At 37.1% G+C, this 18548-nt stretch overlaps 1 long non-coding RNA gene across 1 annotated transcript in view; it reads left to right on the top strand.

The window, feature by feature from the left end:
- The window catches only part of LOC141572396 (uncharacterized), a 110898-nt gene extending 93482 nt beyond the window's left edge, over window positions 1–17416 (top strand). The window contains exons 3-4 of the long non-coding RNA XR_012497759.1: window positions 13038–13102; window positions 17261–17416. This is a non-coding gene — a long non-coding RNA (uncharacterized LOC141572396). The remainder of the gene's footprint in view (window positions 1–13037; window positions 13103–17260) is intronic.
- Window positions 17417–18548: the final 1132 nt, after the last annotated feature.

Here is an 18548-nt window from a genome sequence, read left to right as displayed (position 1 = left end):
GGTAGTTACCTACAAGGGAGCTCCCATAAGACTGTCAGTTGATTCTCAACAGAAACTTCACAGGCCAGAAGGGATTGCCACAAAATATTTAAAGTGATGAAAAGCAAGGACTTATGACCAAGACTAATCTAGTTAGCAAAGCTATCATTTAGAATTGAAGGACACTAAAGAGCTTCCCAGAAAAGAAAAAGCTAAAGGAGTTCATTAGCACCAAATCAGTATTACACAAAATGTTAAAGGGATTTCTTTAAGAAAAAGAAGAAAAAATATATATCAAAAATATGAATACTAAAGTGGCAATTACTATATACCTGGCAATAATTACTTTGAATGTAAATTGATTAAATGCTGTAATCAATAGACATAGGTTGGCTTAATGGGGAAGAAAATAAGACCTATACATATGCTACCTACAAGAGACCCACTGCAGTTTGAAAGACACACACAGATTGAAAGTAAAGGGATGGAAAAAGGTATTTCATGCAAATTAAAATGAAAAACAAAAAAAGCTGGAGTAGCAATAGTTATACTAGATCAAATCGACTTTAATACAAAGGCTATAACATGAAACAAAGAAGGACATTTCATATATAGTATATGCAGTAGCCAAAATATGGAAGCAACCTAAGTGTCCACTGATAGACAAGTGGACAAAGATGTGGTACATATATACATATGAGTATGCCATAAAAAGAATGAAATCTTACCATTTGCAATGGCATGGATGGACCTAGAGAGTTTAAGTGAAATAAGTCAGACAGAGAAAGACAAATACCATATGATTTTACTTATATGTGAAATCTAAAATAATAATAAAAAAAGGCAAACAAAACAGAAACAAACTCATAGATATAGAAAGCAAATTGATGATTACCAGATGAGAGGGAGGTTGGGGGACAGGGTGAAAAAGGTGAAGGGATTAATAAGTACAAATTGGTAGTTACAAAATAGTCATGGGAATGTAAAGCACAGCATAGACAATATAGTCAATAATATGCTAATAACTATAGTGCAAGGTGGTTACTAGATTAGTCAGGGGGATCACTTCTTAAATTATATAAATGTCTTACCACTACACTGTACACCTGAAATTACTATAATGTTGAATGTCAACTGTAATTGCAAAAATGTATGTCATCTGTGTATAATAAACCTTGAAATAAGTGTTTTGCTTATTTAATAGTTGAAGGCCTGAGGCTGGGGAAGGTTAAATATCTCAGTCAGGATCAACAGTAAGTAAGGGATGGTTCAGCAGACCTCTCTAACTCCAGAGACTGTTCCTTTCAATGCAGAAGTCTGACCTCCAGAGACAGGGTCAGGGCCCTGGTGGCTCAGCACTTGGGTCTAAGAAATCTGTGTGGCACACTAGCAGCAAAAGGGGACACTGAGCCAGCTGCCTTCTCATGGGGCTCTTACATGTTTCTGTCCAGCTCAGCATCCAAAGTGGACACAGCCTAAGGTAGAAACGCATAGGCTGGTAGAGAAGCAGACTTTGGGAACCAGGGAAGCCTTTCCTGCCCCATCCAAGCCCTTTCTTTGCTCCCCAAAACTATGCTGACTTAGGTGTTCTTCCTGTACAGTCCCACAAATCACTCGTGAGTGTACCCAGCTCTGTCACTGACACATTGTTTTATAGCTCTCTTCTGTATTCTAGTGTGCGCTCTCCTTGAGTGCAGGGAAAGTAGTTTAGTCATCATTTTGTCTTTAGTATCCAATACACTGTCTGGTGTTCATGGCTGCTAAGGAGTGGAGTGAGGGGAATGGATGGGAGTAATAGTTGGAGTTGGTCTTGAAAATATCAGCAACTCCTGCCTTATTTCCTGTTATTATAACTCTATTTTAATATCCTTTGTTCCATGACCTTCTCCTTTGTTCCATGACCTTCTCCTCTCTTCTTGCTTACAGACAGGAGTAAACTTTGCAGCAGTGGTTCCAGAAACAAGGTCACTGTTCTCTCTGCTAGAGGGTGTGGGAAGAAGGTGGTGGGCCCAGAGCTGTTCTGTGTCACAGTGAGTTGGCTTTGGTCATGGCCAAAAGGTTATGCAAAGATTATGAACGATTTGTCAGAGTTGGAAAATATCACAGAAGCTGCTGACCTGAGAAATGCAGGGCATGTAAGAGGCCATATCCAGTGACCATGGAAAGGAAACAGACTTAGCATGAAGGCTGCCTCTTGTGGCATTCTCTTTGGTTAAGCATCGTATTTGAATTGACTGCCACCAGTTTTTACATGGATAATATAAACTCCTGCCCTGAAGCTTGGATTAGGGAGGCAGTGTAGTGGAGTAGTTAGGAGCCTGGATGCTGGATCCAGTCTGCATTTGAACCTGGTTCCACCATTTCCTGGCTCTGCTTGACCTTGGTAAACTTATGTAAACTCTGTACCTCAGTTATCTCATCTGTAAAATGGCAATGCTCGGAGGATTAAATAAATTAATACATAGGACACACTTAGAACCATGCCAGCATTAGGGAGCATTATTGAGTGCTATTATTATTGTTATTGGGATGGGGTCTTCAAAACTTTATGGCAGCATTGAAATGAAGATTTCAAAACTTTGAGGATTTGCTTGTCAAACTAGACACATTGAATGAAGCCCATCATACACATCAGTTTACAGCACTAAAGAACTGAAAAATCAAATGACTACTGAACGACTTAGGGTAGTGGAACAATCATTAGACCCCACTAGATTTAGAGTTGAAAGTCCTACCATTAGAGCAGGATGATCTTGGAAAAGTCCCTTCAGCCCCTAGTCTCAGTTTTCTTTCTTTCTTTTTTTTTTTTTTTAAATGCAAGTATTGAATTAGCTCAAGGATGGCAAGTAAGTGTAAGCAACTGCTAATTCACCCTCCGTGACCAGGGAAGGCACGTCTAATAGATATCAGCACACTTTCCTGCTGCTCAGAATGTATCCCAACACTGCCGGTTAGGAAGCCATTACCAGCTGAAGGGTGTTAGCAAATAAAACCGATATTCCTTTCATGGCATCAAATGCTCTCGAAGGGTCCTTCCAGCTCTATACTTCTGTGATTTAATGACTCAGAAGTGAGTAAATGTGTTAGAAGTTGATTTTTGTGGATTTATTATAACTGGTGTTGGGAACTTTCCAGGAGGCTAAAGGATTCAGGGAAATAAGAGAGCTTTCTTCATAGTCAGGATAAGAAAATGTTCCCTGACTACTTACCATAATCCTTATGTTTCAACGGGAAGTCTTGTGAGGCAAAGAAGACCCAGGAAGGAGACAGTCTGTGTTTTTGAAATTTGTTCTCCTTGATATTGTCCAAATCTGGTTTTTAGAAGGCTCTAATATGCCTCATGGATGGGTGCTGGCATTTTGTCCTTGTAATGCTGAAGATGTTGGCATGTGCTAATGGTAGATTTTTGAGATAGATTTTTAAACAGAACTCTTCCAAAACAGGACTCGTTTCTGATCTATTTGAAAATGAATCTACACAGAGGAGTAATCGTAGGCCAGCAACCTTTTCTGGCTTCTATATGTGTCTATAGATGTTTTGATCAGACATTTTTGACCAGAAGCTGATCACCTTGGTAAGCCTGGCTTTCTGACAAGGTGTCCTTTATCTAGAGTTTGGAATTCAAGCCTATTTGTATAAATATATTTCAGAAAAGTAGTAATATGGATATCTTTGAAAGAATGTCCTACATTTTGAAGGCTTTGGTGCTAAGTTCCCCTTTCCCTCTCACACCACCAGGATTTTATTTTTACTCTGGAATTGGACAGTTCTGGGGCACTCATTTCTGTTCCCATATATTTGAGATAACAGTATCGGTTTCCATGAGACTGATAGATAGCAAACCCCTGAAATTAAGTGTCATAGAACCAGAGAAAGACACTATTTCAACAGTGTCAGGAAGGAGAATTTTGAACATCGAGACTACCCTAATGGATTGTACTTCAATCACTTGGAAATTGTCTTTCAGTACCTAAAGAAAAAGATTGTTACATACATGAAAAATAGACTGAATTTGCTTACTCTTAACAGACTAAAGCATGAGTTTCATCTCTCCACCTAGTTGGAGAGAAATGTTTTGTGAGGGCTCTGGGTCTGCCATTCCACATTCCTCAACAACCAACACAAAGCTCGTCACTCCTCCCTGTGAGAGTGGTCAACGGGTAACCTTTGTGACTGAGATTAAGTGTTCTTTTCTGTTTTTGGTTTTTGTTTTGAAGTAACTTGATTGATTACAAAGAAAATCCTTATGCTCGTATTATTTATACAATTGATGACTGCATGTTTTTTGTTTTCTTGGCAGTTCTCTAAAAACCGTCTTGCCTGGTGCTAACCCGGAATTGCAAATTCCCTTTCTGTGGAAAGTGCTGGTGCTGCTGGAGCAGTTTTGGGCTTTCCTAAAAGTTAGACTTGTTTATGTCTCTCATTTGCAATATATATTTTTTTTAAATAGGAAATTCTTTACTTTTTTTGCTTCTTTGGACAGTAGGAGAAACTGGAGCCAAAAAATGGTAGCAGGAGAAATAAAATAAACCAGCTATTGGGTGGTGGGGATGGATGAAAGAGTAGGGAAGTGAAGTGTGTCTTTGGGTCTTCTAATTCTACCCGTTTTGTAAACAATTCCACCCTCACTCCCACCCCTCCACCCCCGTGTGTTAGCATCCTTGTATGTCCCTGTCATTATGTTTGTTAAGACTTTACTTAGGGATAGCAAAGGAGCTTGATCTATTCACTAGCTCTGAGGGGCAAGTGACTGGTTGTCTTAAAGTGCCTCCTCCTTTGGACAGCCGCCTCCTCCATCATTCTGAAATCACTCTGTAAGTAGCTGATTACACACTATGAGAATCATAGGGACAGCTAACATTTTCTGAGCACTGACTATGTGTTAGACACTGTGCTAGGCACACCATGCACTTCCTCACTGTCATTCCCATCTTGTAGATGGGGCATTTGAGGGTTAGGCTAATCAGATAAGTCAAGTTGCCTGGGGCCCTGCGGTCAATACCTGATGGAGCTGGGATTTGATTCTACATGCCATGCTCTCAGCCGGCTTACTATTAGTAGTATTCCAGTATTTTCCTGAGGGCAACATTTAATGAAAGTTGTTTGATCACACTGTCAGTGAAATATCATAATTGGTAAGAGATATGGAGGTGGCTAAATGTTTCTTTTGTTCAGCCTATAAATGACTTGTAACCTATTCACTCGGGCCTCAGCTTCCTCTTCCATTTGATCATGTTTGTGTCTTGAAACTCAATGGGTTCTCCTCACAAGTGTGATAAGAAATCCCAGAAGGAAGCAACCCTGGAGAAGAAAGGAACCGTGACAGGTTGACAGCGAGGGTGGAAATGAAAAATCATAGAGGTAGCCATACAGTCTAATCGCTAGTGTTATACTCCAGAGGGAAACTTTAATACTAAGCGTCGAGAATTCAATCCTCCTCATCGTTTCACATATATGGCATATAATTTGTGTGGGGATTACAACCTGAATCTTCTTAGGTACCTCTGGTTTCTGACACAGCAGCAGCCTTTGAATCACAGAGTGCTTTTTTCCCCCTGCTGCTTAATCTCCAGAGCAGCCAATTTAGAGACAGGAGGAGTTTTTACTTTATCTGTTCCAACCACACTCCCACCTTATGCCTTTGTATCAGGAAGCAGCTTCGACTCTCTGTTGCTCGGGGTGGGTTTGTCGATATGTGGGTACTTTGTGTGTGTGCAACGGGAACTTCCTGAAGATGCTAGAAACAATTGGTGGACAAGTGTGGGGGGGTGAGGACCTATATTGTGTAACAAACCGAAGGGACCAAGGAGGCTGCATTTGTTGTGAGTTAAAAGGTTTACACAAAGATTTTCTTAGTAATGTCTAAGATTTTAATAGGGTAATTAATCTTTCTAAGTGTTGGTGCCAGATTATGGAATCAGCTCTTATCCATGACTGCAGAGTGATCCTTTGTGTGTTGCTATGAGCAGGACTAAGTGAAGAGAATACTCGGGTTGCCAAACAAAGATATGGCTGCAGCTAGCTTGTTTAGCTTTTTTAATGCACTTTCTGGTGCACTTAAAAGAACCTCTGTTTCTGTGGGGCTATTATTGCCCTTTAATAGCCATGGAGTTGAAGGGAAAGGCAGAGAAATAAGTATACATGATTTGTGCTTTTTATTCCTTTATTATTATTATTATTTTAAAAATAATGACAAGCATATTCATTGGAAACCTTATTTTAAGCCGGAAAATACAGTTTATCAAACAGCAAGACCTTCAGGAATAAGGGCAAAAGGTTTTCATCTAATTCTAAAAGTTCTGCCTCTTTTTCTTTTCTTAATCTAAGTTACATGGAAATGGCCCAGTAATTCAGCAAGTAAACAAAAATCGAAGGGACAACATAGCAGATAATGTGACTTGGCTATATAGCCTTTATGCAAGATTATTTAATATAGCTGATCAAAATATTGATTATAAATAGATTTTTTTTGTCTTTGTAGTCTTTATATATATTTAAAATAAAAAATTTCGGAGCCTACCATACTTTGTGAAAACCCTGCAGGTAGAATGATCACGTCGCAATCCAGCCAATGGCCTCTGCTCTGGCTTTGCTTAAACTTCCCCTTGACTTTGACAAGGATTTTGGCTCTGGCTGTCTAGATGAAGCAGTGATTCAGAACTGTGTGGCTGTTGGTTTGGCAATTGGTTGTAGTTACCACTTATTTTCCTAATACTGCTCCAACTATTTTGTTTACACGAACTCTTGTAATTCTCAACTGCTAGTATCACTGCCCAGGTAGAAAAGATTTCTTTGAACTGTAATTCCATCCCTGTCTGTGGGGACACGCCCTTTGTGCTGGCTCCACTGTTATGATTAGATGCTTACCACAGGAAGGATACTAGGTTTGTTCTTTCTTGAACAGTGTCTGTATTTTGGCATTAAATTGTACTTATGTTTGAGATCTGCCAGAGGATGTTGGTGGCTGGTGAGGAGACATTCCGTAATTTGTTTGCTTTTTATATAGAAGTGATATGAGAATGATGGCTCAAACAAGATGTACCCAGTGTTTTCCTGTACAGGGCGAGGCAGAGTGTTTTATGGCGAAGTTTAAGGAGTGAGGAAGAGCTTGGGCTGGGTGTTCTGGTGATGTTAATGTCACATCAGTACTTTAGTTACATCTAAAGGAGTTATATAGTTGTATTTCTATCAAGGTGCCAAACTTCCAATACCTGAGCTTATGGGAGGAGGGCCAGTGGAGATGGGAAAAGTGCTCATGAAAGTGAGAGGATTATCAAGATGCATGTAAATATCCATCAGCTTGCATCCCACGAAAAATGGTTCATGCAGCAGTTTGGGCTGGGTGCTTGCCAAGATAGCCCCCATATATTAGGTTGTGCTCCCAAGTAATATTCCCAGACTGCTGCTGCTGTGGGAGGAATATTACCCAAGGACAGCCATGCTATTATTCAATGAAGGTCAGATAAGAAGTTGTGTTTCCCAGCCAACGGGGTTTAAAAAGCTCTTCTCATTTTCATACCATGCAGAATACAGATCGTGGTAGAGGGGGTATGAATCAGGACAGCACATGTAGAAAAGTGAGTGAGGGAGCTGTAGCATCAAGCAGTTGTTCCTGTTATTAAGTGAAGGCAGCATTTTGCACACTTTGCACATTTTTGCACAGCATATTGATGGAAGGAAAACAGCCTGGAGAAATAAACTAATAAACACTTATGATTTGAAATGGGTGTTTAACCTTTGTGTATGAAAATCCTGAGCTTTTGGGGCAACTCTTTGGGACAAGCATACGGAAACTATTATAGACCACGATTGGGCCATATACACTCTGGAAGAATTCGGATTGGAGAAGAGAGGAGAACTGGTTATTGAACTTAGCAGACATTGTATAATGCCTCTTGCTGGTCCACATTAGTGTGTGCATGTGGGTCATATTTCGGGGTGTGGATTTTCACACATCCTCCTGTTGTCTTCCTAAAACTCTTAATGTTGTTGCGTCCCTGGTCTGAGTGGACTTTTTTCCACTATTCCTGGAAAGATTCTGGGGCCCACATTGGCCCACATGAAGAAGTATAAACTGGAACAGAAAGCTGCCTTGACAAGCTTAACTTCTGAGTGGGTGTGCTCAATTCCATTGTATGTGGACAGCTAGTGACTATTATAGAGTAAATCTTCATCTAGCTTCATGTATATTGCATTTGAAATATTGCCAAAGACATGCTGTCCATGTGGATGTGGGTACGAATTGTTTTGTGGGCTTTTTCCCCCCTTTTTGCCGTTGTGTAGTTGAAGAAATTGGGGACAGAATAAAGAGAGTGAGATTGGGGGAGGATGAGCTTGACTCCCCTTGATGGGGAGCAGGATAGAGTAAAACTTCATTCTGCCACAATCATTTCTCTTCTTGCTAATGATATAAGGTCAAGTGTCCATATGTTAGAATTAAAAAAAAATTTTCAGTTCTTCAGTGGGTTCATGGCAACTCCAACGCAAGTCACCAAGAATAGTGAAAAGTAAACAGAACATCAAGTCAATGGTGGGAAGAATGACTACACTCACATTATTTATCATAGTTTCTCATGTTTCAAAAAAGTTCCAATTACAGAATCACTTCATGGATGTCAGTATATTTATCAATTCAGTTTATGATATTCCTGGAAATTTCTTCATACCAAACAAAGGGAAATAATAATGACATTTTACATGGAGGTTTTTTCTCTTATCCTTCTAAGAGTTTGAATTCATTTTTAAAAGATAATCCATGGTCATTGTAAAACGAAAAGTCAGAATGTACAGCAATAAAAAAGCATATTGTCTTTAAAAAAATCAGAATATATAAAAGAGTATACAGTAAAAATTAAGTTGGAGTGATTTTTTTAAAAACATTTTAACTTTTGAGCATAGAGGTTTTGTACAGCTCTCTTGCATTTTTCATATAAATAGAAATATCAAATATATGCATTTAATTTGGAAGATTCTTCCTTTTCCTGTTCTTTATTTTATTTATTTTTTATTTATTTTTGAAGCTTAAGAATGTTGGTCAAATTGGTCTACTTAATAGCCTTAGAAACTTCTATTCTTGGAAAATGGTCCATCTGGTGAAGTTCTGGGAGCATTATACATACAATTTGAAAAAAACTGATCTCTCTTTCTCTGGACTATCCATTCTTCCTTCCATTCACTTACATTTTTGGTTCCTGGTAGACACTACAGAGCTTTACACATATGTGTTAGTTATGTGTATTCATGGGTTAACGGAGGGGTTGCTGGTCTCATTTCCAACTCACACTTAGAGATAATGACCTGAGAGAATTGTAGTACCTAATAGAAACCTCAATTACTATCTGACAATACAGCTGAAGGCGTATGTTAAAAAACATACTTCTTTGAAGCAGCCCTTCCTTCCTCCCTCCCTCTTTCCCTCTCTTCTTCCTCTTTTTTCCCTCTCGTCTCTTCCTCCTTCTTCCCTCTCATCTCTTCCTCCTTCCCTTCCCTTTTCTTCTTTCCTCCCTCTTTTTATTCTCTCCCTTTTTCTTTTCTCTCTTGCCTTCTTTCTTCTATTTTATGGCTATTTTTGTGTAGAACTCTTTTTTTAAAGGTCGATAAAAGGTCTTATTCTTGGAACAAGAAACATAACTTTAGTGTCAAGTTAGGCTAATATCATTAAACACACACAATTAGCTAAAGTGCTAAGGAATGATTTATAAATTATGAAATTCGCAGGAGTAATTTTATAAAGAGAAATAGCAATTTTACTATGCTATCTGCACGTGTCACATACATTCACATGCATAGACATGTGACTGTTTTTATTTGCAAAATGCTTACTCATTTTTCAGGAAAAGGGCCTTGTACATCATTCAGTTCATCCATCTCATTTTACAGAAGTTGGGCCATTTGCCCAAGATATGTTTGTCACAGCTGTGTACAAAACCCAGTCTTTGGACTTCTAAGGTTCCCCCGTTATATCACGAGGTTATATGTTTGTTTTGCATATATTTTTTCTAAACTTATTTTGAAAAAAAAAAAAAAAAAAAAAAAAGAACCTATAGAAAATTTAAGACGTACTATGGCAATGCTGTGATAAATACTGTGATCACCAATATGCCAATATACCCTTCATCGGTTGTTAACATTTTGACTCATTGGTTTTGCTCCCTATCTCTCTCTGTCTCTGTCTCTGTCTCTGGATTATGTATGTATGTATGTATGTATGTATGTATGTATGTATATCTTGTTTTTACACTTTGTTTTTCCTTTTTTCCTAAGACATTTGAAAGGAGTTGCAAACATCACTCTTAGATAGGTCAGGAAGTGTCCCCTAGAACAAAGACTTTCTTGTACATAAGAACAAGAAATTATCCCAATTTAACAATGATACCATATTAGTATATTGTGTCATTATGCTCTATATTATATATTATTATATGTATCATTATGCTAAGTATTATGTATTCAGTCTATATTCAGATCTCCCAACTCTCCTTGTAATGTCCTTTAGTTTTTCTTTTTCAGTCTAGTGATCCAAATGAGGATCACATTTTGCATTTAGTTGTCATGTATATTTAGTTTCTTTTAATCTGGAGTGATTCTTCCATCTGGCTTTTTAAGGTCCTCTTTTAACACTGACAGTTTCAAAGAGTCAAATCCAATTGTTTAGTTGAATTTGGATTTATTTGATGGTTTCCCGTGATTAGCATCAAGATAAGCATTTTTTAAAGGCAATAACACTCAATAGGTGATGTTATGTACTACCTATGACTTGACATCAGTAGGAATATGCTGTCAGATTGTCCCATTATTGTTGAGGCTAACATTTACATTAAAAAAATGAATGTTTATGGACAAAAACATTTAAAGGCCATGAAAAACACTGTACATAGAAAATCATTTCACCTTGAGAATCCTGTATATTTGTGATAGAATAAGTCATGCAGTCAAATTGCTTAGAAAACAATTTTGAATCACCCAAAGCAGTATGTCTTACATCCTGTGGATTTAAAATTTGCCTTTATTTCTAAAAGTGTGGTATGTAGGCTTTAGTTTTCTCACTGTCATTGTAGTTTTATTAATAAATATCAGACATTGGATCACAGTAAAATCTCAGTTTGTCTCTTCCTTCTATATAGGAATTGCTTTTTTCCTCACCTCATCCTATATATTTCTACATTTTGAAATACTGAATATCTCATGTCATTTGAAAACTGGAAAACTGCTCAAGGATATCGCTAATACAGGGCCCAAGTCAGAATGCCCAAGCATAGAATGGTATTAATTCTGAAGGCATGGTTTCATAAAAGGAATTCAAAGTGTTAAGAGTTTATTGAGATGTACTTCATTCGTGTGAATCCTGTGTTCAGACCTCACAGGGGCATGCTTCAGAAGTGAGGTTGGCTGCCTTATATATGGCAATGGATCGTCTTCTATTCCTGTCCTCAACCAAAAACCAAAATCAGTCTTGTATGCCGAAGGCTCTGCTCTTGACTAACGGTGATTTAATCATTTGCTCATGACTAAAAAGCTTGAGTGCTAATCTTCTGAGTAGTTACAATGCCATTAAATATGGCTGGAAAGCACCTATGAAAGAATATGTTTGGGAAGTGTATTTTTGGGGTGGTGGTAGACATAGGTAGGGCTTTGCTTAGATCTCACAGGTCATTCCATAATTTGACTGATTTGCTATCTTTTTCCTCATATTATTCTGAAAATGTGATCACTTTCATGATTTTTCCTCACTGTTTAAATGGAAATTATAAAAAGTATGCCCAAGTTGTGTTGACTTGGAAGAAAATAGAACCTCTCAAGTCAGTTTAAAAAAAAACACAAAAAACTATCACTGTTCTTTCACTTGTAAAAATCATTCACACTCTTCGTAAGAAATTTATCACAATGGAATACTATTCGGCGGTAAGAAAAGATGATATAGGAACATTTGTGACAACATGGATGGATCTTGAGAGTATAATGCTAAGCGAAATAAGTCAGAAAAAGCAGAGAACCATATGATTTCACTGATATGTGGTATATAAACCAAAAACAACAAAAGAACAAAGACAAACAAATGAGAAACAAAAACTCATAGACACAGACAATAGTTTAGTGATTACCAGAGGGTAAGAGGGGTGGAGGGTAGGAGATGAGGGTAAGGAGGATCAAATATGTGGTGATGGAAGGAGAACTGTCTCTGGGTGGTGAACACACAATGGGATTTATAGATGATGTAATACAGAATTGTACACCTGAAATCTATGTAATTTCACTAACAATTGTCACCCCAATAAATTTAAAAACAAAAAAAGAAATTTTGTATCTAGTGTGTCACAACCATATGTATTTTGGTATATTTTCTTAGGCTTTTATGTTTATTTTTTGGTCAATGAAGAGTTTTGCTGATTTGTATTACATCGTTATTATATAAAGTATGCACAGTTTTTCTTTTGTAAACAAAAAATTATAACATAAGAATTTCTCTTACAGTAAATAGCCTAATCATGATTTTGATGGCTATACTTTATCCTGTTATAACGATGAGCCATAATTTATTTCATAGTCCTTATTTTTGTTTATATAGATAGTGTCTATCCTTAATCATGAATTTGTAACTAAAGATTTTCCTTCGTTTCAAAATATTACCTAGGGATGTCATGAATTTTGATACATAGTTTTGCAAAAAAGTAGTAGCAGGTTATATATTTTTTATTAATATATGTGATTACACAATATATATGTGAAAATATAGGTAATAATTTCACTAGCAATATTGTGTATTATATTTTATAAAAAGACTTTGCTAATTTTATAGGCCAATCTTAAAAACATTCATCTTAACTTGTATTATATGAAGCCATAACCTTTCCCATCTTTTGTGATCCAAATATATTTCCTCTTTCATGAGTATCTATATGTCCTTTGCTTACTTATCTTCTAGAGTTTTGATGGTTTAAATATCATATTTTATGTGCTTTTTTAATAGAACAAATATAAAAGTCATTTGGCCCTTTTATCTGTTATAGGGTTATTTGCATTTTACTTAACCCAATTTTGTCTTTGTCTTCTCTACTAAGGTGAAAAACATTTAAACTGTAAAGAGTGAAACTAACGTGAGTAAAGATAACTGAAGCTCAAGAAGGTGAGAATCACTTTGCTTCTTCAAACCTGTGAAAACTATTCATTCTCTAATGAAGTACTTTTCAAAGTAATGAAAGAATTTGGAGATGCAATCATGGAAAAATGTTGCTCATCTTTGAGCAAGATATTATTTTTTAAAATTAATAAAACTGTAGGATCTAAGCTTACTATCTTATACTTTGAGGGCACTTTGGCAAAATTATAGATGAACTGTTTATGAGAACACAAGAGGAAACAGTGACCAGTTAGAATCAGAATGAGGCCATAAACAAGATTTATGTCAAAGTAATTATGTTGAAGGGGTTATTAGGTTGAAAGATGGAGAGAATTCTGTGAACATAGTCCATTTTATTTTTGCAGGGCATTCATTGGAAACTTTTATAATATTCTTGTAGCAAAATGGAGAAGTATAGGCTGGGTGATATTCTGTTAGGTGGATTAACAGCTGGTTAAAGAGCTCACACAATAGGATATTGACTGATGGGAGCTTCAAGCTGTGTTCAACAGGCCTCCAAAATAAGCTATAGTTTAGTGAACATTTTTCTAATTACTAGGATGAAGAGATCAAAGCCTTCTTATCAAATGTGCATAGGTCCCAAACTGGGAATGTTAATGAATACAGGAATCTAATTGATGGAAATCATGGTAGTAGGCATACATGTAAAGTATAGTTAGCTTAATAGTTTAAAACAATGAATTGAGCAAATATAAGATGGGGAGTCTTCGTGCAAGTAAAAGAATTGATTGTCTCCACTGTCTGAGAGCTTCAAACAAGGGAAGAGTGCATCCTTATTTGTATCAAAGTTTTCTGGAGAAAACAGAACCAATAGGACACACACACACACACACACACACACACACACACACACACACTAATTTGGGAAAGGGCTGACAGGTCTGAAACCAGGGAGGCTGGAAATTCTGGTAGGAATCAATGTTGTAGGCTTGAGTCTGAAGGCAGCCTGGAGTCAGAATTCCTTTTTCTTATAGGCGTCTCATTATGGAGGATAATATGCTTTAGTCAAAGTTTATCATTCACAGCAACATCTAGATTGATGTTTTACCAAAAAATTGGGTGTCATAGCCTAGCCAAATTGACAGAGAAAATGAACCAACCCAATGTTATTCATGGAATATTAAGCTGAAGTGATAGAATTACCATATCTAGATCAATAATGGTCAACATTTACTGTTCTCTGCACAGCTCACAGCACATCTCATAATTTGGGTTTAGTCCTGGGTAACAGTTGTGAAGCTTATTTCTACTGGAACAAGTCAAGCATTGAGTTGATTGAATAGTAAAAATCTAGGAAAACACCCCATTTAAAGAATACTTGAACAAACTGTGATGCTCCTTAGAAAAAAATAAGACCCAGAAATGCTCTATTAGTTAGAACTCTTTTGGTTGGAAACAAGTCATACTCACTTATGCAAAAGGTGAAATGGATTGATTATGTAATTGAAAAATCCAGGAGATTCACCTGATACCCTGATATCAAACCACGTCATCTGATCTCTTTCCCCTGTCTCTTGGCTCTGATTTACATGTCTTCATTTTCAGGTAGAAACCTCTCTGTGAGGTGGTGCCTGAATCTTTGAGCTTGCATAGCAGGAAGAGAACTTCCGTTTCTCAAAGGTTCTGTAAAAACAACTGAAGTTGTGTCTTTTCAATTTAGTTTGTGTCAAATACCTAGTCAGAAACTGAGCCTGGCGCAGGAAATTTGTATGTATTTATTGGCAGGTCTGGGCCATATACTCATTCCAGCGTGTATACCTTTAACCCTTGCAAACAACGATATGGATTAAGCGTGAGCAAGGTGTGGCTAAAGGAAAATTAGATGCTGTTATGTACCAGAAGGGGGTGATGGGTACTGGCTAGCAAAAAAAGACAACCTTCAGTATAAATGACCTGACAACTATTTTCCAAACATTTGTAAGGCTGTAATGTATGAGAAGAATTAGGTTTTCTAGTAACCCCAAAAGGGAAGAACTGGTGTCAGTGGGTAGAAGTGAAGGGGAAACAGATTTTTCTCTACATAAGGAATAATATTCTCATGGAGTACCAGTATGTTGCATGTTGTAAAGTAACCTGTGCCCTGCCCCTCAAAGAATTTATGTAGAAACTTGATGGATATTGTAGAGGCGATTCCTGTTTTATATTAAAGAATTGCCTAGATATATTAGACAATCTCTTCTGTTTCTGTGACTTCATTATTCTGGTCTCTCTACACACACATGTGCCAGGGCATGCATATAACCTTGTGGTTATTACATCCCCAGGAGGGAAATTTAATCCAATTGCCTGATAAGGGCATTATTTAATATCAATTGTTTTTGAATTGTTACTTCTGTGCCTACTGAGTTGATTCCATGTTTCTAGTCTTGTTAATACAGCAAGACATAGGTAGCTAGCTACACATGTGGTGAAGAAGATATAATGCTCACTGGGGCAAGGAATGGAAAGACAGATGGGCGGGGTTCACTTTATCCTAGTGTACAGGTCACTTCCACAAACAGAATATTCAGTGGGGTTCACTTTATCCTGGTATACAGGTCACTTCCACAAACAGAGAGAATATTCAATTTCCACTTTATATTTCAGTTCTAGTACCAAACACGGAGTGAATATACACTATAAGGAAGAAATAACACTAAAGGGAAGCCCTCAAAGATAATTCTATCATCCATAACACCAGGCGCTTCCTGGCATTATGACTAATAAAACTCAGCTGAAAACATGTTCTAAATATTTTTATGTACAAAAAATAGAAAATTGTAATAAAATAATGGCTGTTATTTCAAACCATGAGTATAAAATGCCCCTGGGACAGAAATGCCTAATTATGAAATAAAACAACTTTTGTATCCCTCAGGCAATGTTCAAAAACTATTGCTCTCTCCAAAGTAGTCAGTATAATTAGTTCAATTCCCCAGAAGAAATGAAAAGTGTAGGGGAATTCATGTAGGGCCGTAGCTCAGGGCTGTGTCTTGGATTAGGACCAAATGGACTATTAAAATGTGAGTGTGAAATAAGTATATCAATATCATGGGTCAGAGGAATACTTCTAACACGAATTACTTGACATTATCTTTGAGTCGTAAGATTCATATACCAGGGATGCCAAAAAAAATGTATACACAGGACATGTAGTCATCTTTTGTTATCGGTACACATTAAGTATTAAAATTTTAATATAGTTTGTTTTCCTTTCTTAAAATATGTATACTTTTTTTTGGCACCTTCTGTATTTGCTTTTCAGAGGTAAGTTGAGAGTTATTAATTCTAGGAGAACTAGGATGACGTTTGATGGAAGTTTATTCCAAACGTTGGTTAGCCATGCCTACCTCCATGCCTCAGCTTTTCCAGTTCTCAAATGGGGTTAAAAATGCCTATGGGGTTAGAAACAGGAAGCACAAAAACAAACAAGCAAGCAAGCAAACAAACAAAATGAAAGGGCGAGAAATAGAAGGAAAATACCAAGATTTATTTCATGTTTCCCCTTGAAATATTTTAGAGAACTATAGTACTTGATGGGGAAAATATTCTAGAATTATAAAAATCATTATTAGGATAAGTATCTTAAATTTTGCTACCTAGAATTTATTCCTACTAAACTGTTTCTAAAGACATTTATTTAAAGTTATTTTGTGAATCATTTGTTAAGAAATACTGTATTGTTCTTTGTATTTTAAATACAAGCTGGGACATTTTAAAAATGAGTTGGATACTTTATAGCTTCCGGAGAGCATTGCTCTTTTCTTAAGCTAGGATGCTGTACCTTCTATGTGGATCTCCTTTTGTTGACCTTGGATTCATAACTATGGCCTCGTCCTCTTGGTTTGCTCTCAGAGTGGGAGTTGAATACAATCTGTGTCAGTTATGGTTCTAGCAGGAAACTGAGTAATTTGGAGAATTTAATAAGGGGACTATTAACAACAATGTGTTCATATTATAGAGAAATCACAAGGTACAATCCAGAATGACAGGAGAGGAGGAGTTCCCAGAGACCCAAAAGAAAGAGAGCTATCAGGAGAGGGATGCTTGGCCAGAGCTGTGACCTTCCGTCGAACCATCTTTAGTGGAATTGCAGAGAGGGAGCTGGGTGAATGACGACCTGACCTCCATCTTTTCTTCTTTCTGATTCTCTGTTTTCTTTAGTGGGTTTTCCTCACTGGAGACTGCAAGAAGCTTGATGATGGAGTCGTCTACACTGATTTCTGTCTACTGTCTGATTTCCTGTCTACGCTAATGGGTTCTCCCTGCAGAATCCAGCTGGCAGCCAGAGTTCTAGAAGCTTGCTGATAGAGTGGTCTACACAGGTCAGCTTCCCGGGACACATGGTGGAGAAGAGGGCACAGTGGATTTGGATGGGGCTGACAGAAGAGATCCAGCATGGTCTGTAGTAGCATTCCATTTTCAAAAGCAGAAATGGGATAAGAGGCTGTTACTGCATTTGACTAGATTTGAAACAAAACCTCAGAGGTGGATGTAGGAAAGTTGCATTGTTTTGTTGCAGAATAAAACACATTTAGGTCTTTGTCAGTGAATGTAGCCTGAGAGTTTGTCAAGCCATGGCTTGTTAGAACAAACCCTCTGCATGATCGAGCCTCAAGGATCCCATTTGCTTACGTCTGGTTTTTAGTCTCATCTTCTGCAACATGAAAGCAATTTGTCTGGATGAGGAAATATCACATATTAGGAAACTTTGAAGGATGCTTTTCTTAGAGCCGTCAACACAGTTTTCCAAAGACTGGAGATGCTAAGAAGGGAGCATTAGAATACTCAGAGGCACCGAAGATGACAGCTCAGAATAAGAGATGATTTTAAAGATTATTTATGGCAAAAAGGAATATCCAGGGAGATTTTCCCCGTCTTTTTTTTCTCTCATAAAATTCAATGAAAATGAAAAATTTGAAGTGGTTAACACTAAGTCCAGAAAAAGAAACATTTTTTTTTTCCCTCCTCTCTTCTAAATTAGGCAATTAGTTTCTCCTGTTAGGAGAGTTTCCTCTACTTCTTAATGATTAGCTTAACTGAGAAAGGCTAAGTAATTTTAATAATCATTTTATAATTACTATTTGATTATACTATCTTAAAAATTAATATATAAAACATGATAATTTTATAGAAAAACATATATCTTCACATAAAATATCTTTATGTATTTTAAAGGTTCTCCTTAAACACAAAGATATGTTCATTTTTATTTCCTCTCATATTTCCATTTCTTCTCTCTCATTTACCCTGAAGCTCAACTCTGGGGAAAATGGTTTTGATTGACTACATGGTTTCAGAGTTTTCACAATTTGCTCATGCATCACAGATATATTTTGAGACTAAATAAAATCATACCTGTAAAAGTACTGTAAGTCTTGAGTGGAGGAGTTATGTGGAGTCAAGGTGTCCTTATTAACCAAAGGAGCCTTCATTCTCCAGACACAGCCAT

The sequence above is a fragment of the Rhinolophus sinicus genome, linkage group LG06 (genome assembly GCF_036562045.2).
Source record: "Rhinolophus sinicus isolate RSC01 linkage group LG06, ASM3656204v1, whole genome shotgun sequence".
Lineage (NCBI taxonomy): Eukaryota > Metazoa > Chordata > Mammalia > Chiroptera > Rhinolophidae > Rhinolophus > Rhinolophus sinicus.
The sequence above is the reverse complement of the archived record's forward strand: the minus strand, read 5'-3'. Positions and strand labels throughout refer to the sequence as shown.